The sequence below is a fragment of the Palaemon carinicauda genome, chromosome 9 (assembly GCF_036898095.1).
Source record: "Palaemon carinicauda isolate YSFRI2023 chromosome 9, ASM3689809v2, whole genome shotgun sequence".
NCBI classification, from domain to species: Eukaryota; Metazoa; Arthropoda; class Malacostraca; order Decapoda; family Palaemonidae; genus Palaemon; species Palaemon carinicauda.
Genome location: NC_090733.1, coordinates 153848279 through 153875529, shown reverse-complemented (window position 1 = coordinate 153875529; position 27251 = coordinate 153848279). Strand labels below are relative to the sequence as shown.

The window sequence follows — 27251 nt, the reverse complement described above, 5'->3', positions numbered from 1 at the left end:
TTATTAGGTGAGATACATTTATGCCATCTAAAATGAGTAATGTTATTTTGGAATTTTAAATGATTCTTCGATATATATGAAATTTTCCTAGAAAATATATTAATTTAAATGATCTCCGCATTATTGGAACCATGGGAAGTTTCAGGGGAATTTGTCCCTATATCGGGACATTCTTATGATTTTGGGGACAAATTTAGAAAATCAGCTCATTTTGGCTCTGTGCTGTTAGCTAAATTCTAGTGCGCATGGTTCTACAAATATAATGCCTGAAAAAACCAAATAGCTTATTATGATTGTATAAGATACTACAGTACAGCATATACAGCACTTAGTTCTGAACGTCTGATTTAATCATGCCAACGATTACTTTGGGGTAATTATCCCGGGTTGGGGAATTTGAGGGTCCGTCTAGGGATTTATTAAACAACCGCGGTGGTGGGAGCCGGGCCCGGGAGGAGCTGGAGCCTGGATCGCTGCTGGAACTTCCTGGAAGCCATTTTGGTCACCATCACTCCGTCTAATAACATCGAGATCTATAATCGTGCAAGTAAAGTATAACAAATTTTGAATTTATAAGTCTATTCGAATTAGAGAGAAAATCTGAGACGGGGTATTTAAGTTAAAGGTAAAAGTGTAACAAATGTCTAATTCTTAAGTCTACTGGAATTGAAAGAATGATGGCATAAGCCCTGTGGCCTAAAGAATCCTGCTTTTACAACTAGGGTTGTAGCTTAGCTAGTAATAATAATGATAATAGTACTGTTACAGGTAAAAATTTAAAAGATATCATAGTTGTAAGTCTACTCGAGTAAGAACGAAGGTATATATAACATTGCCTTTAGTTATGTGACATTGTGGTACGCAAAATCTTTGCCTTGTGTTTTATAATTTTGATTTATACTATTATTAACAGCGTAAGCCTTATTTGTTCTGTATATTTAAAGCTAGTTTTTTTTCCTAAACTGGGGGGGTCTTATAAATTTTAGAATAAGGTGACATAATAGGGTAGAGCTATTAGTAGGCTACCCTATTTCAATAAACTATGTAATGTGATTTTATCATAAAATCCAAATGATTGCTGTGTACAATGATTATCCGTGATGAATTAGCAATGGTAGCCAATTTTGAACGCGGATCTTGCCAGGCATTACTTGGTCTTATTAATCCTCCAACTGCTATACTCAACGGAGTGGGAAGGGCCCAGTAGGGAAGGCACTGAGTTTTCTATTATTATAGAAAAACATGGGACGAACTTTACTATTAAAAAATGTGGGGTATATAGAATCTGTATTTGTTTACGAGAACGCTCTCCAGTTACTCCAAAATTACGCAGTCCTGCGGCTCTCCTCTTCTTGTACAGTAATAGGAGGTTTGGTAATTCTATACAATAGCTCCACCGCTAATAATTTTTATATTTTTTTCTCTGATGAATTACTTAGTGCTTTACCTAAAGCTGACTTTTTTTTGGGGGGGGGGGGGTGGTGTGGGGGCAGGAAGAGTATTTTTACCCGCTTTGTTAACCTTTCCAATCTTGGGGGACCCCCTAGTGGGAAACCAGGGTTTATGGGTGGGGAATGAATTAAGGAATCTTTTTTAACATGCGAATAATGGCCCATGTAGAATTAGCAATAAACAAGGCCACCAGCCAACTTGAACTACCTAACCTAACGTAACATAGTAGTCGTATCCTTACCCAACGGGGAGGGCTTTGGCCCCCTTCTATCCCCCTTACACAGCCATATAAGATATAAGAAAGTCTAAAACACACTGTGTACTGAGGTTGGAGGGTCAAGGTGAGTTGCACCTTTCCGACTCAATACCCAATGCACAATAACCTCACAAATGAATGGACACCAATCATTTATAGTTTTGTGAAAAATTCTTAATTCTTCAACAAATTTATAACTAAATCTAACACCAATATTATATACAAGTAACAAATCCGCTTCTATATCTAAAAGACTTTTCAAACCAAGTTCCCTTAAAAATTGATACAGTATGTAAAAACTACACCTATTTATTCTTTTTCAATACAACATGCCTTCCTTCATAATGAAATGCTTTTTGCGATATCAAGTCAGCACTTAGAACCACAGGTGGGGCAAATAGTATCACTTTCACTTTTAATAAGTGATCTAGGCATACTTTATTATTCTTTCGATGTTACAATAATTCAAAATAGAATCATTATAATGTATATAACAATTGAGGCAAGAACTGTGGAGAAAATCCACAGAAATTGATGTTTAAATCGATGGTAAATGAGAAACTGCACCAGATGTTGAAGGTTCACGCCCCACCATGGCTCTTAAAAGATTGGAAAATTAGCCGTGGAAGTTGTGAGAAAAGTCTCGAAAAGTGTTCGTTTCTTAGTAAAACTGTCACCTGATTGGGTGTTCAAGTCATGTGATTCTAGTTTTGTTGAAATGCTAGCCCCAAGTAAAATGTGGGTGATCATCATTGGTTAAAAGCTATGACATTTGGGTGACGTCTCGCTACGTAGAATACAGTTGATGATGTAATAATGACCTAATCTGTGTTTTTAACGTACACATGAACAAATGAGAACTCAATCTGAAAAGGAATTTGAGAGCTATGAAGTCGTGGGACTTAGTTTTTTCAGATAGGTCAAATTTAATTTTTATTTTTATTCCACTTCTAGACCTAGTGCCTCTTAGATTTATATATCAAATGAATCCTTGGACTTCCTTATTTTGAGTGAAAGTACTTAAATTTGATAACTTGCTGGTGGAGCTATTGTATAGAATTACCGGAGGTGCTTTTGAATGGAGGGAAAGCATAAAATGTCCAAATATGTTGAAGTGGGGAGGGTTATAAAAAAACTAGCTTAATTTCCTCATTGAACGACCTGGAACTAACATCGTCAACATAATAGTCAACCTAACAGAAGTTTGTGATGCCAGCGTACAATTGATATATATTCAAAATACATTATGTACTAAATTAAAAATGAAGTAATTACTCAAGTGTCCATGTAATATACAATTCACATTGTGACCCATATCAAAAATACATTATATACTGTACTAAATTAAAAATGGAGTAATTACTCAAAAGGAAATGTCGTGAATTTTTCTCCGACTTATTGAAATTAATGATTCTAGGCCCGATGGAATGGGCCGATGACAAGACCTTGAAGAGGTTTGCTTTCCAAAACTACTCAGGATTCAATAAAATATGATCACAATTTTAAGTTTATTACAAAATTAATCATTTGATAAAGAAAAAACACGCACAATAACACTAGGCAAATTGAAAGTTAGATCTGTCATCCTTAGGGGGTTGGACTAAATAAGACTAAGTTTCGAAAACATAATAACAAATCTATGGTAAATCACATACCAAGGCCTACAGGCATTATTTGAGGCATAAAACTAATCCCCAGTCCCAGGGATGACAATTTTACAGAGCGATACAAATGTACATACACACTCACAAAGGAACCGACCTGGTATCGCGGTAGATAGGAGACGGAGAGACTAACACATAGTGGCACTTACTTGGTTGGATCTTTAGGCAGGAATGAACGAGCGTCGTGCTGGACAGCTCCGAGGTAAACTAAGGTCTCCCGCACTAACTAAAGTGTCCTTGTGAGATGCGCGGGAACTCTTACGTTATTTATTCAATAAGGGGTTTGATAAAGTTTCTTTATCGACCACAAGACAGAGAGACAGTCGGAGTCTTACGTCAGATCAAAGGGTAAACTTAATACTTCGGCTGAAGGCCATAATTTGCCATAATCCAACATATACATCGATATTTTTGCCGTGGTAAAACAATACAATATCATTTTTGTGGTTTGTAATTAATAAAAACTTTGTTTCTCTGACACCCGCTCCTTCCCCACCAGGTGGTTGAAATTTACACCACAATTTGTAGAAACGTCCGCGAGACCTTCCAGTCTTACCCTAATTTAATGCAACGTTCGTGGAGTCAAATGGCGGGGATTTCGAATGATCAGTTCGAAACTCCCGACAGGACCCATAGACCCATAGTAATTACAGTACTCTATTTTTAATTTAGTATAGATTTTGAACATACGGTATATCAAATGTACGCTGGCATCACAAACTTCTGTTAGGTGGACTATGTTGACGATGTCAGTTCCAGGTCGTTTAGTTAGGATACCAAGCTAGTTTTTTTTCATAACCCCACCCCCCTTTTCTCAACTTATCTTGAAATTTTTTGCTTTCCCCCCATTCAAGGAACCTAATTACTGTACAAAAAGAGGAGAGCTGTAGGACTGCATGATTTTGGAGTAAATGGAGAGCTTGCTCTTGTAAATACAGTAAATACCTAAAACAACTCCCATTTTCTTAGAAAGTGACCTTTATTTCTCTCGCAAATAAATAGTTGATAAGATATACATTAATATATCCTACAATATTGAGGTCAGCCCAGTGGAAACCATGGGTTTGGGATGGAGAAAATTCACTGGAAATCAATAAATTATGGTAAAACTAATCTTTTCATCTCTACATTATTCTCGGGGACACTTAATAAATCCATGAAAAATTGCACATAATAAAGGCATCAACTTCCCCTGAAATGTTTTATTTCACTCTTCTGTTTACATATTCGAAATTGGACGTTTCTGCTCCCATTTGTGCTTTTGTGCATGGTTTCTTGCGCGATTACGAGTTTATACTTCTGCGCATAAACTTTTCTCCTTGTTGCTCCATGACGAGTTTATACTTCCTGTGCTCATATGTCATCGACGTAGTTTACCATGTTTGGCAATTATGTATTCTGAAGTGTGAATTTAGCTGCGCTGTTCTGTGACGCACCCCATTTTCTTACCACAACTTTTCAGTTCCTTTGTAGATGTGTTGTGTCGGATGTCAGTTATGGAGTCGAATGTAGCGGAGTAATGGCTGCTCTTTTGGCTATTTCAATGCTATAGCCTAGCTTCCTGGTGATTATCATGGTATTCCTTGTATAGTGAATAATTTTTTTATAATCTTTGTTATCTCTCGTAGATTAAAGTTTCCCAAGTGTGATTCTCACATGGCTTTAAGGAAGACCATTACATATTTTACTGCAGCGTTCCAACCTTCCATGTCTCAATCATTATGTAAGGAAGTGTTTGTGATTTAATTATGTATATGACTTGGGAAAGTTTGTGACCTGGGAACTATTAGGTTAGGTTTGTTAGGTTCTGTGTCCTTTTACAAATCTCAAAAAGCGTTAATCAGGTTTGTGACTTGGGAACTACTAGGTTAGGTAGGCTTGTTAGGTTCTGTGTCCTTTTAAAAATCTCAAAAGTTAAATAATCATGTTTTGTACTGTTTTTGCATACCCAGGTTCCCACCTGTGTCAGTCGGGAAGGGGGATCCATAACAGTAGAACGTCTTATTTGCTATGGAAATAAAGATTAAATTTGTTGAAAGCACATCATTTTACTATGGTTAAAGATTCTTTTTCTCTTAAAATTACTGTTCCGTGCTTTTCTATAAATATGTCTAAACCAATTCCCCAATTAATGCCACTACTGTACAGACAACCAGCATGCCTTCATTCTTCGACCCTGCTCCACCGTCTTAACTGGATCTCCTTTTTGCTCTCTCACTATCAATAGAAGTTGGTGTATCCTACAGGTATTTCTGAAATTGGGTAAAATTATAGAACAGTGCAATACATGGTTTATAGAAAATAAGTCTGTTACCTAATGTACCTGTATTTTGTGGTGTTTTGAAAATTTTTATGGTTTTTGGCAGAAATCCATAGTTTTTGAAACGCCTTAACCCTTTGCTACTATGACATCGTTATATGTCACAAGCTAAGTTAAAATACAAAACGTATGGAGGTTAAAAGGGTAATATTACGATATAATCCCACCTGTGATTTTGTTGTAATTTATATTTGTTCTGTAACTGGAATACAAACCACGCTATTTATTATTATTATTATTATTATTATTATTATTATTACTTACTAAGCTACAACCCTAGTTGGAAAAGCAGTATGCTATAAGCCCAGGGGCTCCAACAGGGAAAATAGCTCAGTGCGGAAAGGAAAAAAGGAAAATAAAATATTCTAAGAAGAGTAATAACAATAAATATCTCCTATATAAACTATAAAAACTTTAACAAAACAAGAGGAAGAGAAATAAGATAGGAGAGTGTGCTCGAGTGTACCCTCAAGCAAGAGAACTCTAACCCAAGACAGTGAAAGGCCATGGTACAGAGGCTATGGCACTACCCAAGACTAGAGAACAGTGGTTTGATTTTGGAGTGTCCTTCTCCTAGAAGAGCTGCTTACCATAGCTAAAGAGTCTCTTCTACCCTTACCAAGAGGAAAGTGGCACTGAACAATTACAGTGCAGTAACCCCTTGGGTGATGAAGAATTGTTTGGTAATCTGTGTTGTCAGGTGTATGAGGATAGAGGAGAATATGTAAAGAATATGCCAGACTATTCAGTGTGTATGTAGGCAAAGGGAAAATGAACCGTAACCAGAGAGGAGGATCCAATGTAGTACTGTCTGGCCAGTCAAAAGACCCCATAACTCTCTAACTCTTTCGGCGGAGCTGAAATGACAAACCATTAAAATTTAGCGAGGGTTAACTAACCACACCGCTAGTTAGCGGGGGTTAGGGTGGGTAGCTTGCTACCACTCCCGCTCACACACGATATAATCCAACCTCTTTTTTTTTTGTAATTTATATTTGTTCTGTAACTGGAATACAAACCACGCTATTCATTAGGGAGTTATACTTTCGGCAGAGCTGAAATGATGAGCCATTAAAATTTATCGAGGGTTAACTACCCACAGCGCTAGTTAGAGGGGTAGGGGGGTAGCTTGCTACCACTCCCGCTCACACACCTGTGATTTAGTTCGCTTTACTTTTGGCTCGGATGGAGAGTGGTTGTTTCTTCTCTTCCTCCTCGCCTATTCTGGACTGCCATTAATTTTTGTCTTTTAACTTTATATATGAAAACATTCTTAATGTTTATGTATACTGTATATATGTGTGTAGATATGTGATAAGTTTCCTTTTCAGTGTTTTGTGTGGTCTGTTTTTCCCCCATCCAAAATTCCCCCCGGGGAAATATGGCCCAGGATATATATCCCCCCAGGGGAACTTTGTCCCAAGATAATATTCCCCCCTCTGGGTCAAGATTCCCAATTTGCTTGGTGGAGGTTAACCATTATTTCGGACGGGGGGAAAAAACAGACTATTACACCGGGTCATAAAAGTAAGTCCTTAATTTCTTTAATTTTAATGTTTTTAGAGTGCGCAGTTCAACATTACCTCTTGCCAGGTCAAGTTCGTGACCTGGGAAGAGGGTCCGGGGGCTGCAAGCCCCCGGCTAGGGATTGTGACCTGGGAAGGGGGCCCAGGGGCTTGCCCCCGTCTAGGGGTTGTGACCTGAGAAGCAGGTCTGGGGTCTTGCCCCAGCTTGGGGTTGTGACCTGGGAAGGGGGTCCGGGGGCTTGCCCCCGGCTAGGGGTTGTGACCTGGGAACTTCTAGTTAGGTTAGGTGGGTTTGTTAGGTTCTGTACCATTTTGTACCTTTTTATATTTTGTGTAAAGGGTATATGGAAAAAAGCTTTAAAATACACGTTAATATTATCGTAGCATTGCTAATGTGTTAAATGGCATCGTAACGTTGCGTAACTATATACTGTATATATATATATATATATATATATATATATATATATATATATATATATATATATATATATATATATATATATATATATATATATATATATATTCCTAATATTTTGTCAAACTTACCATTGATTATTTAATTCATCAAAATAGTTTCTCTGTAAAGGAGGGTGGGGGAGAAATGGGCTAGGGGGGAAAAAATATCTTAAGGCTGAAATTCCCCCCTGGGGAATAACAGCCCGGGCTGCTTTTCCCGGGGGGAAATCGATCCTAGGGGAATTTCAGTCCGGGAGGAAAAATTTCCTGCTACACCGGAACAAGGCCAGCACAGTTCCACTTCGTGGGGAATGACCTCTCCCTCTCTGGTCTATCGGTCTTCCCGTCGGCATATAACCATTGACTCGGCCACCGCAGGGGAATTGTTTTCACTTGACCCTCTTCATTCAACTATTGTCTTCGCCTTTTCCCTTTTCCTACGGGGAACATGGATTACTGAGCGAAGGGAATGTGGCCTCTCAGAGATCGACTACAGTCTTTCTCTTCTCAAGGTCGTTCACCTTTCAACAACTGTGTACTAATGCGAAGAGCACCTTTCCCGTTTGCGGGTTAGGTTGCGCTTCCGATTGTTCGTCTCAATTATTTTTAGTGAAATTACAATTGTAATTTTAACTTTTCAGCTTTTTTCCGTGGGGAACACTTCCCTTCGGAGGATTAGTGGTTCTCACTATTAGTGAATATTCTTAGCTGATTTAAATAATTGTAATTGTTTTTTTTTTTATTACAGTTACTCTGCTCCCCCCTTCCCCCGTGGATGTCGACTTGGGAAGGAAGGGCTCAATACTTATTTTATGTTGTTCCCTCGGGGTTCCTCTTCGGAGTTCCTCCCTAGGGAATTTTAGATAATTAATTTTATTTTTTCCCAGTTAACTATGCAGTTGTTTCTTCGTTCCACTCAAGAGTGCCGATGAAGCTGAGCTGTTCTGTTCATGCCTGGGGAGTCTGCTGTCACGGCCGTCCCTCAGAGGACGTTGTCTTGGGCATCATCCCTTCTCTTAGAAGTATGCCCGTGACAACATGATCAGCACTTCGGATCATCCTAGAATGCTAACCAGGAGATTTGCCTCCATGGGTTGGACAACTTTTCCTTCCGAGGGAAAGTTTCCTCCCCTGGTGTGAGGTGGTTTCTCCCTTCCGAAGGAGAACTTTCCTCATCTTAATAAATTAATGGTCTCCGACTGCTGTTGCTGCCTTCGCCCAGACTTCTCTCCCCCTTGCTGAGTCTCTCTTCCTTCAGGGGCGGAGCACAGTCTTAGGAAAGTCTCTTCTACTAAGTGTTCACCTCTATCGTTCGCCGGAGAGGCCACTCATAAATATTTCTTTTCGGAGGATCGCTACTGTTGAAGGTCAGCTTGCTGATCCACCGGCCCTAATGGGCGTCATCCTCTCTTCTACGGAGTGTTCACCTCTCTCGTTCGCGAGAGAGGCCACTCATAGAGACTCCTCTTCGGAGGATCGCTACTGTTGGTCAGCTTGCTGATCCACCGGCCCTAAATGGGGGTCATTAAGTCTCTTCCACGAAGTGTTCACCTCTCTCGTGAATGGCCACTCATAGAGACTCCTCTTCGGACGATCGCTACTGTTGAAGGTCAGCTTGCTGATCAACTGGCCCTAATGGGCGTCATTAAGTCTCTTCTATGAAGTGATCACCCCTCTCGTTCGCGAGAGAGGCCACTCATATCCTCCTCTTCAGAGGATCGCTACTGTTGATGGTCAGCTTGCTGATCCACCGGCCCTAATGGGCATCATCAAGTCTTCTACGAAGTGATCACCCCTTTCGTTCGCGAGAGAGGCCACTCATAGAGACTCCTCTTCGGAGGATCGCTACTGTTGAAGGTCAGCTTGCTGATCCAACCACTTCACAGACTCCAATTGCTGTCTTCGCCTCGACTACTCTCCCCCCTTGCTGAGTCTCTCTTCCTTCAGGGGTGGAGCACAGTCTTAGGCAAGTCTCTCCTACGAAGTGTTCACCTCTCTGATTCGCGAGAGAGGCCAATCATAGAGACACCTCTTCGGAGGATCGCTACTGTTGATGGTCAGCTTGCTGGTCCATCGTCCCTCATGGGCGTCATCAGTTCCTGATCATCCTACCAGCAGACCTACCAGCGCAACCTTGCGCTCCAGCTTAGTCCGTGGACTTCGGTCCTGGACTCTTCTATGGACCTTTCACGGTTACCATCGGTGGATGTTCGCCCTTCCAAAGGGCTCATCCCAGTTCCTGATCGTCCTGCCAGCTGACCTGCCAACCTACCACACGCGCGCGCTAGCGGTCTTCCTCGCTTCAGCGCATTTTAGGGAGACTGCTTTAAAGCAACACAGGGCCTTACTGCGAGCCAGCGCTCTTTCCCAGTTTCCTGTGCCCTCCTGTGCAGTTGCGGTCTTGGATCCAATGCGCCAGCTCTTGCCAAAGAGCCAGTGCGCCAGCTATTGCCAAAGAGCCAGTGCTCGCAGATCCAATGCACCAGCTCTTGCCAAAGAGCCAGCGCTTGCCTGCTCTCCAGCGCTCTTCTGCGCATTCACCGGAAACTGCTCTTCAGCAGAAACTGAACACCAGCGTCATCTTGTGTGCCATCGCTCCAGTACTCTCCTGCACACTCGCGCAATAGGCAGAAAAAAGGAATAAAACTTTTTGGACAGGTCACCATTACAGTACCCCATTCCTCTCCCCGCAAATGCATAACATGGCCGCCGGGAAAAGAGGAAAGAGGCTTCACAGAAGGATTCAAGATCCCGAAGATTCCATCTTACAAGGGGAATCGAAACGGGTAATCCTTGGTCCCTGTCTCTTTCTGAAGTTTCTTTTTTCCTTGATAAACCATCGTCAGAAAACCGGAAAGCATCAACAGTCTGATCTCTAGATCACTGTTTGCTTATGGCTAGTTCACGAGTTGCTGATCGCTAGGTTGCTGATCATCAGATCGCCAGTTGCTAGCTCAACGCTGATCTTTGACCTCTAGTCTTTCCAATGACTAACGATCTCAGATTGCTAGCGTTCCAATCACCGATTGCTAGTCAATAACCAGTCGTCAACTTGCTGATCACTAGATCACCGATGGGCAGCTCATCTTTCTTCGATCATTGAACTCAGCTTGCTGATCTCTGACCAGCCCATCTTCAGCTTGCTGATCTCTGACTAACCAGGAGGGACCATAGTCAGCTTGCTGATCTCTAGCTCACCATCGGCTCACAGACCGTCGATTCACCGATCATCGGCAATTTGCCAGCAGTTCGTGACTCTGACTTACTAATCAACCTCTGACCGTAGTTCCCTAGATCAGAAGGTATACAACATACTTCTCGCTACTGGCTGTTCGCCATCACACTAAAGTGATCGGCAAACATTCGACAATCCTCATTAACGGCTTGTCGACAGGGAACTACTTGCGAGTAACCACGATACCCAACCATTAACCATTGATTAGCATTCGCCAAATTGTTTCTATTCTAAGGAATAGCATCAATCCCATCAGGGCGCATGGTAGGGCTAAGCGTTTCCTTCCTTCTGTTAGTTAAAGGAATTCTCTTTCAGTGAAGAATTCTTACAATGGGTATCGCGTCTGATCCATTAAGACACGAGTCAAGACTCCAGCGTCAACAATCTTCCATGCAAAAGGATCTGCAGGGAGCTGTCCCTTTAGGTCGATGTCCACACCATGTTGGAGTTCGAACAAGGGCTAAGACCTCAGGTCTTCATTTGCACTCTGGACCTAAAGGACACATATTTCCAGGCCCAAACCATCCATCTTGGAAGGTTGGAAGATTCAGTCTAGACATACAAGAAACACTAGTTCAAGGCACTGTACTTCGGTCTTCCCACTACACCCATCCTGATCTCACAGGATTGCCTTCTGTCTCCTCCTTTTCGGGACGACTGACTGACCTTAGCAGACTCAGTGGCAACCTTGCATTAGCACCAGAACTTCTGAAGTCTTTTCTACCAAGATTCAGTGATCAAGGTAAACCTGCTGAAGTCTTCCCTACTTCCCTTCCAGAAGACTGGTGTATCTGGGAATGATTCTAGACACCAATCTCCACAAAACCTCAAAAATGAGAACAACTCCCATCCCAGAGTGACTTGAGTCTGACTGGAATCAGGCCCTCGATCCCCCAGACATTCTGACCCCCATGGGACCAGAAGTTTGGACGAACCTCAAGGGATGGGTGTCAGTCGAGAAACTACAGAACGGTATAACCTTCTCATCCTTCCCCACCCCTCGGACTTGATGCTGGGTTTATAACACATCAAAAGAAGAGAGGAGGGACCATAGTGCTACACCACACGACCTCAGCCCTCTTGACAGAGTCCGAAAGTACCTTCACTTAAATCTCTTAGAGAGATGAAGGCCAACTTTCCAATCCTTCAGCAGCCTCATCAGTTCCTAACAGACTACTCAGTGATGTGATTGGCGACAACACCACACACCACATAGAGGCTCACATCGGCAAGCAAGAAGGAACTTGCTTGTAGCCTCTTCCCATCTAACAGTATAAACACTAAGATGGGCCAAAGGTTGTTCGGCACCACTATCAGCCCGCTTCATTCCAGACTAGTAGAATCTGCTCACCGACAATCTGTGCACAGCATCTCAGATAAGGTATACCGATTGGTCTTTGGATCACCTTGTAGCCGACAAAGTCCCGACTTTACGGGGTCCTCCAACTAGGGATCTGTTCGCAACGCTCCTGAACCTCAGGCTGCTGTTGCTCCCCAGCCCTAGACCCCAAGGCTCTCTGGCAACAACGGTGGGTACAACAATGACGTTTATGTCTCATCCCTGTTTTGTCTGGAGAAGGGCACTCAAAAAGGCTAGAACATCGGTCAGCCTCTCAAGGACTTCTCAAGGACTCTCCAAGCTCCGCTATGGCATTACGCAGAACAGTTTCCAAACCTTTTGCAGCTTCTGATACTCTCCAAGAGAATCTTCTCCACATCATAGACAACCCACTTCGACACCTACTGCAAGCTATAGCTTTGCTATGATTGTACGCCTGGAGACTACCCAGTACCTCCTCCCCCACAGAGGCTTTTAGCAATAAGTTGCAAAAAGGTTGTCTAGATATCTGAGGAATTCCTCAGCATCAGTCTACCAGGCAGTATAACATCTTGTTGGTTGGTGTCATGTGAAAGTGTCTTCTCTCCACTCGATACTTCTATTCCAGTAATAGCGGAATCCTCGAGTATATGCAAGAGGAAAAGACCCCCTATTCAGTTACAACAGGTAAAGATCCTTCACCTTCAAACTGAAAGGAAAGGACATCCTCTCATCACTAGACCTTTCTTAACTCTTTCTTAACTCATACCGACTTACAACTTGCCTTTTTCCAGTCGGAATTGAGACCTTCCTCTCGGAACATGGTTCAAATTCTCCGATCTCTAAAGAGACCTCCTTATGTTCCACTTCACCAGACAACAAATTTTCACCTGGTTAAAGGAGACACTGTTCCTATACACACTGACAGCAGGAACTTCATGGTCTCTCTTCCCACATCGCCCATTGATGAGAAGGGCGAAAGGCAATGTTCAGTTTCGTCCCCGAGTATGTCGCCAGACAGTCTCCAGAGGTGACGGATCCTACACAAGTCTCCACTAGGTAACGGACGATTTAGATCATCTGTTACTGTACCCAGGATAAGGTATGAGACTCTACCTTAAGAGAAAGGCAACAGCCTACCCGGGTCCCTTCTCTTTTCATCAGCACTGGGAGAGACTAAAGGAGGATCACCAAAACATCATCTCAACATGACGACTCACGATGTCAGGGTCATAGCTATGCCCCTGGTCCTTCTTAGCAGATTACTCTGTGACACAGGTTTTACAAGAAAAGATGTGAATGCCCCAGGTGACTTTCACAACCTTTCTCCTGCAGGACGTGACCCACAGGAACTCGTTACGGTCTCTATCGGTTCGGTGGTGTCTGCACAACAGCGGGTTGTATATCTCAAGCTCCTTATTGGACAAGTAGCAGAAGGTTGAGGGCACTGTTACCCGGTTTTAGTCTTCGTGAATAAAGAGATTTGACTGGCTCTTATTCTTATTCTTACCCTCTCGGGGGGAAAGCAGCATCCTGGGTTCTCTGCATAAACTGACCTCAAACCACTGCAGGTGAACCATGCTCCCTTGTGTACCTAGTATTTAGCTAATACGGTTGTGTCCCCATACCCTGGTGAGGTGGTATTGGAAAAGTCTTGGTTACATCAGTTTTTCTTACAATAGACTCTGAATAACTTTACCTAGACAGTCACACTTTGCATGTCTCAACACAGCTTGCGTAGGCCGTGGACCTTGCGTAGCAAGGTTTTAGCGAGGGCAGGGACTAAATATTTTTGAGTACTAACATACTCGGATAAGGAGCCCCCGGGGAAAGCCAAAAGCCAGATTGGCAGGGACGTCCACCCTTCCTAATGGGTGAGTCACCCCTAATAAATAGCGTGGTTTGTATTCCAGTTACTGAACAAATGACAGATTCGTAGATAATTTGTATTTTTCCTAACTATACAAACCTTAGCTATTTATACAAACTTGCCCGCCATCCCTATCCCCCTTGAAGTCCTACCTCCATGCAAAGTGAACTAAATCACAGGTGTGTGAGCTGGAGTGGTAGCAAGATACCCCCCTACCCCCCGCTAACTAGCGGTGTGGGTAGTTAACCCTCGCTAAATTTTAATGGCTTGTCATTTCATCTCCGCCGAAAGTATAACCCCTAATAAATAGCTAAGGTTTGTATAATTAGGAAAAATACAAATTATCTACGAATTTGTCATTTTTGTCGGGTAAAACACTTGAAAAAAATTCTTATCAATACATTAGTGATGCTAATACATAATAAGAGAGAAAAATTAACGTATGGTAAGTAAAGATTTTTTCTAAGTAGTTTATCTTCACAGTGTCACAGAGAATAGCTCCCGTTACTTCGTATGTTTGTTCCTATTCCATTAAACTCCACCCCTTTGTGCACACATTGATAATTTTTGCCTGAATGCACAGCAACTCCACCCACAGATCTTGGTGCTCCAATGGAAATACTGTAGTTTCTCGTAAATGTATTATTCTTGGGTATTAGTGTTTGGAAGAGTTTAAGTTGATGATGTGCTTATCCTTGAATTTACTGCACTAGCGTGAGAAAAAGAAAAATAAGACTTTTCTATCCCGCTTTAGTTGATCTGTAATACGAATTGGCTAATCAGAATCTAGGTAGATTATAATTACACCATTTGATTGGTCCTTGATGGAAAAATATCATGCATCCCCACAGTCGCCTGCTCATTTTCAAATCACAAAGCCTGGGTTTCCTTGGCTTTGGGTGACCAGGTATTTAGCTTAGTTATGGCAACCCATTGTACAAGTCGTTAATTTACCCCACATGAAGCTATTAGGCCATTTTTGTATAAATACTGTAATGAAGAAACCTTAAAATGTTTCTAATACGAGGTGCCTCATACTGAGGGACCTGGGGGAACCCAAACATCGAATAAGGCAATAAGGTAAGATGCTTCCTTCAGAAATAACTTGCACCAAGTGTTACAAAGCGTGTTCATTGCGGCCTGACCATCATTATGGGCAGTGTCATGGTAATTTTAGAAAAAGGAAAAGTAAAAATCCTATCCAATGTACATTCTCTGTGAGTGATTATAAGAAAACTTTTTTGGGTAAGAGTAATTCTAGAATTAAGGCTCTATGTAAACTAAGGATACGGAAAAATATTCGCCCACTCGGCGAATGCGTGTAGTGCAATATGTACACCTTGCCAGAACATAGGAGCAGTAATGTAATGTTTAATTGTGAGCAAAGACTACCGCCTTCATAGGGCAATCACTTCATGCTCCCACTTAGTGGTAACAGCACAGATCTTTTCTGGCTTACACACAGGGATTGAAAACGACGACTTTTCAAGCAAAACAATCTACACATACGCAGGTCCCGAAGCAGCCCTTTTGACCTAGAGACTCAAGGATGGGCAAAGGGGGTAGGAGGAACGGGCGAGGACATTTCCACTAGGGAGGGCACTCCCACGCCCAGTTTTATGGTAGGAGGGATGCCTGAAGTACAGATGGCAGAGGTGGGTGTTCCATGGAACCAAGCCTGTGTCAGTTTCTGTATTAAGAGAAGGGTACATATCCCTTTCACGAAGAGACAGCCCCTATGGGCCAAAGTCCATAATATGCCTGAGAAGGATGCTCTCTAGGAAATCTCATAAAGGTTCCCCAGGCTTAAACAGTTGCCTATTTCTGGTCAAAAATGCTTCCGGGGGCTGGAGACCTATCATCGACCTCTCGACCTTCGACTGGTTTGTTCGTCAAACCCCTTTCAAGGCGGAGATGCCCCAGATTATTAGACAGGCTGTCAGATCTCGAGACTTCATGGTATCGATAGATCTCGAGGATCCGTACTTCCGGATCCCACTTCATCCATCCTCAAGGAAGTACCTAAGATTCACCTCTGGTGTTCACACAGGTATTCACCCTGGTGCCCACACAGGTATTCACCCTGGTGCCCACCTGGGCACACAACGACGACATTCGTCTACTTCGAAACCTAGATGTTTGGCTTATTCTGACAGACTCAAGAGAGTCCTTTCTACTCCATCGAGACAGACTTCTCTCATTTTACCAAGATCTGGGGATCATAGTAAATTATGAGAAGTCTCACCTGTAACCAACTCAGGACTTGGTATACTGTATCTTGGAATAAGAATCAGAATCAAACTAGGCAAGATCTTTCCATCCGAGGAACAAATGAAGAGAGAGAGAGAGCCCAGATCTTCCTCTTTTGAGACAAATTGCCAGAACATCAATTGCAAAGTCTATTGGGCCATTTGACTTCTCAAGTGAAGTTAGTTCCCAACAGTTGTCTCCGCATCATATCTCTTCAGTGGCAGTTGAAGACCTTTTTTGCACCCACCAAGTACAATGGTGTCAGTAGGTCAAGAATATGAGAAAGACCTGTGATGGAGGATGTTAGTCACCAAACTACTCAGGGGAGTAGACCTCTCTCCTCCCTCGGATTTCTTGCTCTTCACAAATGACTCGCCTATTACACCTCACAGTATCCAGACTGTGGTCCGAATCCGAATAGCAATGCCACGTAAATGAGGGCAGCTTTTCTATCCCTCATGAACTTCCATCGGCTCATTTCAGGGCATGCCATAGTGTTGATGAGTGACAACACGATGGTATTGTCACTCGTAAACAAGCAAGAAGGTACTTATTCGCAGCCTCTATGCCAGGTGGCTGTAGAAATCCTCAGGACGAAAAACAGTTCAGTAGCCATTTCAGCCCGGTTCATACCAGGGAAGAAGAATGTGCTGGTGGACAGTCTAAACAGGAGCACTTTAATGGAAGCCCCCAAATGGTCCTTGAAACAACAGCCAACAAAGTTTTGATTTTATGGGCTTTGCCGACAATCGACCTGTTTGCAACATCCCTCAGGAGGAAGCTTTCGGTATACTGCTCTCCAGTACCAGATCCACATGTTCTGGCAAGACGTCTTTCAACACCCAAGGGACAGAATTGACGTATGTGTGTTCCCTACTTCTACCTAGTAAGGAGGCACTTAAAGTCAGTTCATCTCAAGATCTTTTGATGACCTTAATAGCTCTGGTGTGGCCTCATGCAGAATGGTTTCCCAACATTCTGCATCAGCTCACAGAGGCACTGAGGGAATTCCCCACACTTCTCGATCTATTTAGACAACCACACGTGAAGGTACTGTATTCCATCAAGCGATTCCATCTCTTTGTCTTCACGCCTGGAGGTTATCCAGTAATTGCTCAAAAAGAGAGGCTTTTCGAGAACAGTTTTAAAGAGAATGGCAGGGTACCTCTGTGAGTCATCTGCCTCTGTACATCAGGCAAAGGGGATGGGGGCAAGTGACACTTGGTTTCATCACTGAGTTCGTAGCCAAGACTCAAAACCTGGCTGTAACAGATGATATATTCAGACCCTTTCAGATAGAGTCTTTGGTCCCTAACAGATGATTCTGATCAGCTGTTTCTCTGCCCCGTAAGGGCACTGAGGAGATACTTGAAGAGAACTGAAAGGGCCCGCCCACAGATCAACAGGCTCTTCATAAGCATGGGGAAGAATAAAAGGAAGATAATGAAGAACTCAGTTTCTTCCTGGATCAGGCAGGTGATTGTGAGAGCCATTTGCCAAGACCATTTTCAGACCAGTCGCCATCCGCGTGCCCATGATGTAAGGGGTTTCAGTACATCCCTGGCGTTCAGAAAGAATTTCTCTACGACGCAGGTCTTAACAAGCAGGCGTGTGGAAAGGCAAACTACGTTCACCTCCTACTACCTGCAAGACATAACCCACGGAAACCTAGGGCCATGGTTGTTGCACAAAAAGTGGTCTACTGTACTGATAACTCTGCTCCCTTGTGGGACAAGTATCAGTTGGCTAAGGGCAGATGTTATCCATGAGTAAGACTAGAATGATGAATGAATGAGTGACTGGGCACTTTCTATTTCATTTTCCCCTCTCTTGGGGCTCAGCATCTAAGAACTCAGCAAGCTGACCTCGTTTGACTACAGGTGGGTGTCATGGTCTGTGTAACCTGATATTTGTTCCTACACTAGGTACAAATCCTCATTCTTTACTATAGGAGATATTCTAGCGCGAGCTGGAAAATACGGCAGAATATCTTAACAAGGTCGTTAACGACCGGGCCGGTAGTTATCCACCTGTTAGGGGTGGGGGACTGCCGGTCGGTAGCTACTGAATACCTTCAATCGAATTCTAGCCATCGCAGTGGTAATACTGCTGCTCTTGCTTTTGTTTGACTGGCAGACTAGCCTTTTTTTATTGTTTTGATTAACTTTTTCTTTTTCTTTATTAGATGTGATGTCCTCTATTATGAGGAAGTGTCCCGGGGTTTCCCCGAAATCTTGTGGCACATTCATGTTACTACCGGAGGTGGATCCTCATTCCCTATGCCCTTCGTGCAGAGATCATAGGTGTTCTGAAGGCTCCCCCTGCCAAGTATGTAGAGAATGGTCGCCCTCTCAGTGGGAAAAGTTTGTGAAGAGAAAGAAGAAGAAATCCAAGAAGGATTCGTTACTTCCAGGTTTGCCGTCAAAAGGTAAGGAGTCTCGGGCCTCTTCTTCGGCCTCTCGATCTCTCCCTTCAGACGCTTCCTTGCCTCCATCCTCCGGGGGGAAGTCAAGGAAGAGCGGCACCATTGACTTAACTCCCATTCCTCCTGGACAGGCGGAACACGTTGCCCCTCCAAGTGGGACAATTTTTTCCGCCATCGGGAATGACTCTATAACCGCTTCCATTCCAGATCACGTACGAGCGGTATGGCCTGCCCTTGGACTTCCTGGTTCTCCTTCGGAGGAATTGTGGAACCAGTTCCTCACGCACAGTTTTACCTCGGGTCCCTTCTGTTTTGGAACCTTCGGAAGTTCCGGACCTTTCCTACCTCCCGTCAACTCAGTCGGCGGCTGCAGATGTTTCAGCAGATATAGTAACTTAGCTCCCGCGGCGCCTACTTCGCTCCTCGCTTGTGCTTCTACTAACCCACAACGTCGCAAGCGCAAACATCGCAATACCTCCCCCTCCTCCTCCTCCTCATCGTCTTCGTCCTCCTCAGAGGCTAGGAGGGAGAGAGAGAAGAGGGAAAGTAGAGCTCGCTCTCCTTCGCTCAGACATTCTCGTCGGAGAGACAGGCGACATAGGAAGAGACGTTATCGTTCTCGCTCTTCCTCGCCTTCTATCTCTTCAGGAAATGTCTCACCAAGAGACTATACTGTAAGTGCTCTAATCATAAACATAAGAAGAGTGCATCCTCGCGTCATCGTTCTGCCTCGCGATCGACTTCCTCTCGCGAGGGATCATCTAGCGCTTCAAGAAAAAGAGCGCTACTATACTTTCTCGCTCTTTGTCACAAAAGAGTTCTCCTAAGCGTAATAAGCGCTTCCGTTGGAGAAGCTCTTCCCACGATTTTTCATCTAATCGCGCCCGGAGCGCGGACAAGGGAAAAGCGCACTCTGAGGGCGATCCCTCTCCTTCACATATTAGCTTGAGGAGCTCAGATCGCTCTAGGAAAGAGAGAAAGAGCACTTCTTACCGTCGCTACGTATCAACAGAGAAAGAGAGCGCTCCTGTCCTTCAACCTCCCAATCGCGCAAGTCTCCGGGCATATCCGCGCGGGGTCATTCACCTTGCCCTCGTGTTTCAGACAGGACAGCTCCGGTTCCCGTGCTCCCTAACGAGTTATGGAATACAAGCCTCACGAGAACCTCGGAAGAAGATGCAGGGGTTCAACCCTTCTTCTCCTTGGTGGAGAACAGAGGGAAAAGGCCTGACCGCCGATCAATGCAACCTCTTACTAACACAGTACCGATAGTTCGGTCACCTACGCCTAGACCATCGACATCCAGGCAAGGTCAGGCGCTCGCGGCACCATTAGCCAGCGCTCAGCCTTCCCTTTGAACAATGGCAATGGAGTATCCTACTAAGCCGTTACCTCCAGACACTCCGAACTTCTATCGCCCTTCCTCGCGTGGAATGAGCGTGACCGGAAGATTCCTCGGAAGAGCAACCATCAAAGGACTTAGAGTTCTCCTATCTGAGGGCTCTAAGAACTATGTGTAATATCTCGGGCCTCGGTGATCTACATCTGTCACCTCGACATACCGACGCTCCAGCTTTAGACAGATTATGTCGTCCTCCACCAAACCCTAAGACCAGAATTGAACTTCCCTGGTCATTCACACTGCAGGCCGTCTGAGGAAGGTCTCGCAGGCGGTCTCGGGGGAAACGGGTTCCTTGAAGTCTCAAGGATCCCATAAACTGCTGCAATTCCAGTTTTTGAGGCAAAAGCGCTTTTACAAGGTCAGAGACGCCAACCCTTCTCCTCTGACCCTGGATCCCCTCACAGCAAGGCTCACACCTGGCTGCTCTTCAGAGAGACACTCTTCTCTACCAGTCTCCTTCACTGCCACAGAAGCCTCGGCAATGGAAGCAGCGTCAATGTCCCTTCTGGAGGCATTATCCTTGTTTGACACGTGGTCAGGCACAGTCGGCTACCCAGCAATTCACGAAGACCTATCAAACCTAAACTCCATGCAGTCCCTGCAGGAAGTCCTAGCTGCCGGGGCTATGACAATGGACTTCCTAACTGCTACAACTGCAACCATGTGGGGCAATTGGATCCTCAAAAGGAAGGAATCAGTAGTTTCCAGACTTCATAGGAGCATCGGTAAGGCCGAGAAGTCAGATTTGAGAAACTCGGACCTTCTGCATCCTCTCCTCTTTTCTAAACAGGCAGTTTCCTCTGCCTTAGATACTTGGAGGAAAGAGACGCAGGACACCGCGATGCAAAAGGCTGCTTCCCTTTGCACAATGCAACAGCAGCCAACTCCACAACCGCAACTACACTCTCAGCCAAGAGCCTCAGCCGCCCCTCTTTTATAGCCAAACCTATGGGCAGGGGGAAGTTGGCTCCTCCTAAGGCTAAAGGCAGAGGGAGGAACCCTAGACAGAAATAGGGTCACGGCACCCCCCTCACAGTGCGTAGGGGGGTGCCTGCAGGGGAGTTGGAGGAGGTGGAAGGCTATGGGGGCCATGCAATGGACCATCAAGGTGCTTCGTTGGTGTATCTCATCCTCTTCATAGGCTCTCCTCCTCCTCTAATTCCTCCCCCGATCTCGTCCTCCCAGGTTCCTCGGGATCCCGGGAAACAGCAAGCCCTAGCTCGGGTGATCCAGAGCATGCTTCTAAAAGGCGCCATACAAGAGGTCTCCATCAGCTCCCCAGGGTTTTTCAGTCGCCTCTTTCTGGTAGAAAAAGACTCGGGAGGTTGGAGACCAGTAATCGATCTCTCTACCTTGAATCAGTTTGTGAAGCAAACTCCATTCAAAATGGAGACAGCAGCCTCCGTGACCCAAGCGGTACGTCCAGGAGACTTTATGGCATCTGTGGACTTCAAAGATGCATATTTCCAAGTGCCGATCCATCGCTCATAACGGAAATTCCTTCTTTCCCTGCTGGTTCAGGTTCCAAGGTTTCTGCCCCCAGAAGCCCTTCTGCTGACGCAGCCACACAGTGGTGTCCCCCACGGGAGAATCCCCCTCCTTAAGCTTCATGCCTGGAGGCTATCCAGTCCAGTCACTCCTCAGAAGTAGAGGCTTTTCAGGGAAGGTGGCTGAGCACATGTCCAGGCATCTGCGCTAATCTTCCACAAACCTCTACCAAGCAAGATGGAGAGTGTTTGCAGCTTGGTGTAGAGGGCGAGGCGTGTCTCCACTCGATCCCTCTCTTCCGTTAGTGGCAGACTTCCTTGTGTACCTGAGGGAGGAAAAACTCCTCTCAATCTCGGCAATTAAAGGCTATTGTTCAGCCTTAAGCTTCATCTGTAGACTGAGAGGGTTGACTTTTCCACTTCAGAAGATGTCGCCTTGTTGATTTGAGGTTTTGAGAGATCTTGCCTCCCAGTTGAGATTAGACCACCACCTTGGGACGTGTCCCTGATCTTACGTTCCTTGAAGGGTCCATCCTATGAGCCCATAAATAGGACCTCTGACTACTTCCTAACCCTTAAGACCATCTTCCTAGTAGCTCTGGCCTTGGCAAAAAGGGGCGGTGAACTACATGGTCTATCCGAAGAAGTCACCCATTCTAGAGGATGAGGGGAAGTCTCGCTGAACTTTGTGCCAGGCTTTGTGGCCAAAACTCAGAATCCTTCATCGGCCGATAATAGGTTTAGAGAATTTCAATTTTCCAGCCTCAATAAGGTAACACAGGATACAGACCAATTGCTACTGTGCCCAGTCAGGGTGGTAAGGAAATACCTGAAGCGCACTAGACCTTTCAGACCACGCCTCCGTCATCTCTTCCTCAGTACCAACAAAGTAAAGAAGAGAATCTCTCGCAACACCATCTCTTTCTGGCTAAAGAAAGTTATTGCGAGAGCCATTCACGGAGACCCAGAGGCAGCCTAACCCAAAGCCCATCAAGTTAGGGGAGTGGCTGCCTCACTGGCAATTCTGTCTCCCAAGTCTTAAGAGCTGGAGTCTGGAAATGCAAATCTACATTCACCACTCCCTATTTAACCAATGTTACACATAGGTCTCTAAACACCTTTTCTATAGGGCTTATTGTGGCAGGTCAACAGGTGCTGTAGCTACTTACGCCCTTTCAGAGGACAGTAGCCATTGGTCGGGGATTTTGTGTTACACTAGGTTTTTAGAAGGACATCCATCTATCTTTTGCGCTTCCTTCTTCCTCCCATCGGGGTATCCTAGTCTGTAACCAGTTTCAGCTGGACTCGCCAATGGAAATAAGGTATGAAACTCATCTGACTCCTCTCACAGGGTATAAGTTATACTCGTAGTCACGAGGGTTCCCCTTTTCATGGTCAGGGGAATCCTAAGTATGAAAGGGTCCGAGTCGAATGTTCCTGACCATCTTCATCCTGAAACATTTGTTTCCACGTAATTACAAACTTTCAGTCGTGCTAAGATTATGAGAATCTACAAAAAAAAAAAAAAGTTTAACGGGAGATTTTTTCATCAAAGGAGTCTAGCCTGAGGACTATCTTCCCTAGGAATAGGGAACTCCTCGACCACCCTGACCTCAAGACTAAGTCTCCTAAAGTAAAGAATGAGGGTTTGTATCTAGTGTAGGAACAAATGACAAAATTATAAGAGAGTTTGTATTTTTCCTAACATACAAACCCGAATTCTTTACACAAATCTTCCCTCCGTCACCGCCCCCTAAAAATAGTCTTAGCTAGAATCCGATTGAAGGTATTCAGTAGCTACCGACCGGCAGTCCTCCACCCCTAACAGGTGGATAACTACCGGCCCAGTCGTTAACGACCTTGTTAAGGTTTTCTGCCGTATTTTCCAGCTCGCGCTAGAATATCTCCTATAGTAAAGAATTCGGATTTGCATGTTAGGAAAAATTCAAAATCTGTTATAAGTTTGTCATGTTTCTACCGGATATATATTTGTCCCCGGCCTCCATGCGAGTGGACTCGGGGCAATGCATAGGTTAAGTTAGGGATTTAGCTCCAACTTTACACTGACCTGGTCAAGTGACATTGCTAAATTCTACGCTAGCACCGATTGCCCAGGCTGTCATCCTTTAGGATTATGAGGTGTTAGTTTCATCTAAATGTCTTGCCTGTAGCAGAGAGGGACACCCCAGGACAGTCTCCAGCCAGTTGGTTTTAGGGACTTACAGCCACCATGAGGTAAGTCTCCTATGTAAACCGCATAAGGTTTGTACTGTATTTAGTGTTGGAACAAATGACAAATTTGGAATAATTTGTGTTTTTCCTAACCATAAAAACCTGAAGCTCTTTACACACACTGTCCCACCATCACCTTTCCCCAGAAGTCTTGCAGCAATTGCAAGTGACAGTGTTTACTAGTGCTGGTGTGAGCGGTGTGGTGGGTTACCCCTACTATTTTCCTCCTGCTAACTAGCGGAGGGTTGTTGCATCTCGAAAAATCTTAACAGCTGGTTTTCAGCTTGGGCCAAAGTAATACTCCTATATAAAGAGCTACAGGTTTCTATAGTTAGGAAAAATACAAATTATTTTAAATTTGTCACTTTTCCTAACTACTGTATGCAAACCCGAGTCCTTTACTTTTATTTTTCGGCCATCACCAACCCTCTAGAAAGTCCCAGCTTCAATCAAAGTGAATACTAGGTGAGCAAGCAGGGGGTGATTGTTTTCCTGCTCCCAGCCAGTATTCACTGGTCAATCACAGGTATTTGCACTTTGTTATAAAATTTTAATTGCAGTATTCCAGCTTTGCAGATATCTTCTATGTAAAGGACTCTGGTATACTGTAGCTGGGAAAAATAGGAATTATCTCAAAACATGTCATTACTTTGTACTGCATGAAGGAACATTTTTCATTTTACAGTATTCCTCTTTGGTATAAGAATTGTTTAAAATATTAGAAAAAAATTCATGTAAAGTGGTATTTAAATACGATAGTTACATATTAGTTTAAAAAGTAAATTCTGCTCAGAGGACAAGTTTGTAAGATGCAAGTATTTTTGGAAAGTTTCAAAAGAAGTTTTGGGATCTTGGTTCATTTGAGAAAAATTTGAATTACAGTATTGAACGTTTTTTTTTTTTTATTTCAGGTAAATCAAAATGTGAGGCAGATCATCAACTAGAATTCACTATACACATGCTTCAAATCAAATGTACAGTACTTTACTGGTGAAAATAATCAACTAAAGGTATCAAAAATTAATGTAGGGGTATGAAATTCATTTTAGCTTTCTACTGATCTCTCTCTCTCTCTCTCTCTCTCTCTCTCTCTCTCTCTCTCTCTCTCTCTCTCTCTCTCTCTCTGTGTGCATGCGCGTGTGCATGCCAGAGTTTTTTTTAATCTCAGATGGACTAACAAAATCTGTCTTTCTCTTTTTAAGTAACCTCCTTTCCAGATGGTTTTGCATTGATGTACAGCATTATCCCTTCTTGTTGTTACTTCATTCTTGATATAATTTCATTATTGTTTACCAGTCTTATCAGAAGAGCCCTATTAGAGCGTATTAATTGGACATGGTGATCATGTTAAATTATTATAACGGTAATAATGGTGTCAATGAAGTTGAGAATGAATTATTTGATATTTCACATTTATTCCTGTACAGTACAAGTATACTGCACCATAAAGTCCAGGTGATACCATTTATTTTTCAATTGCATCTGTTATTATTGTAAAGTAGACCATAGAGTCAAAAACTGTACAAATGTGTTAGGAAAGTCAAAATTGTAAAAAATAGAAGTGTGCTAAGGGAAGAAAGCAAGCTGTGGAAAATGTAAGGCAGAGAGTAAGAAGTGGTGTTGTGCAAGACCAAGACCCTGAAAATTGGTGCTTTTTAACAGGATGCATTTTTATTGAAATTTGCAATCCTTTGAGTAACCGGTATTTACTTTTTTATTTGTGGTTCAAACACATTTAGTATTCTGTAGCTGTGGATTCAAAGTGTTCTATACTTTATTGCAATTTTTGCACATCTGCTCAGCTGGACTACTGTTTATAAATGATTAGAGGGAGTTAACTGTATATGTCACATAACTTTTGAGCAGTATTGACATAGGCCATCAGCTTTTCTTCTTACTTTATTTTTCACTTTTTGTTTACTTCCCAACTAGCTGACCACCTTAAGCATTTCACGACACAGTCAACTGTGGGAGGCTAAAATCAAAATTGGTTGAATGATCCTTATTATAGTGATGGTAATAATTATAATAGAAATAGAAATAATTTTGTAATTGTATGATATTCTTCAAAATAATTTGGTCAGTATTGCATTTATGGTAAATATCTTTTAACAGTTCTATAAATTCATACGATATTTGAGGTTCTTAGAAAATTATTTCTATCACAATATGATGATAAGGTTCCTAAATTGAATGACGCTAAATGATGACTTCATTTCAGGTTCCTGATGAGGACATCCTTCATCTACAAGACAACCCAGATGCCCAAGCAACAGATAAAATGAAGTGCGAGAGATAGATCTTCTAATCCAAAGGAACAGCAGACATCTGAACGCTAATTGAACCATATTGTTCCTGCCTCACAATTCTATCTGAGGGAATCTTGAAATTGGAACTTTTCAAATAAGGCTGATTAAACTTATATAAGGTGTTAGGTTCAATAGTACTCAAGCTTTGAAGAGTTTTGTGAGTCTGAGCACATATGATGTGTGACAAAATCTGTTAGATTTAGTATAAAGTACAAAAAAGGCATCCACTTTCCTGATTGCCTGTTTTCCTCTGCTTACTTTATAGTTACCCTGAGTTTAGTTTTGCTTGCTTCGATTTTCAGTCCTTCTCTACATTCTTCTCTTGTAAAGGTTTACTACTGTCAGTGCACCTCAAGTGGTGCCTTGTAGGCATAAGTTGAGGATCTTTGTTGCATTCCTTCGGCTGCACTAGCTGCATACACTTTATACCCATCTGTAGCTCCGTCCCCTTTTCCTTTCTTCCATTTTGTATCCAATTTTAACTTTATGGTGTAACTGCGAGGTCCCCCTCCCTGATGCCCCTTGGTGCCAAAGGGGCCCTGTGATACCAGTAACTAGCTATATTGATAAAAATCAGATATTATCCAATATTCTTGAGCTTTTTGAATATTTCTACTCCCTCCCTAAATGAATTTTGTAAATCCCAGGTCATCACTATCTCTTCCCATTATACTCTGGCTATGTCATTCTTTAGACATCCTGTACTTATTCATTCTCCTCTATTTTACATGTCCGTGCCTGTTTGTGCTACGTAAACTAGTAAAAGACCTTATGTACTCATTACAAGTCTTTGCTCTCTCTACTATAGGAAATATTTTATTTTACCTGGCACTGTTGTTCAATTAGTTCTTTGTACACGTGTAAGATTTTTCATAATTCTGATCATCCTTTACATTCTGTTGTTCTCAGACAGTTCCATCCTGTTGTAATACTAGGCATACAGTTAATTCTAATGGTCAGGCCTTCTCCCTCATGATGTTCAATACTACAAAGTATTCTAAAAGTTTTATCCCAGCTATGACCAAGTTTTGGAATGATCTTCCTAA

At 43.2% G+C, this 27251-nt stretch overlaps 1 long non-coding RNA gene across 1 annotated transcript; it reads left to right on the top strand.

Moving 5' to 3' along the window:
- The first annotated feature begins 428 nt into the window (after positions 1 to 428).
- Positions 429 to 27251, top strand: LOC137646941 (uncharacterized). Its single transcript, XR_011045500.1, has 3 exons — positions 429 to 547; positions 24808 to 24906; positions 26118 to 27251. It is a non-coding gene; the product is annotated as an uncharacterized lncRNA (long non-coding RNA).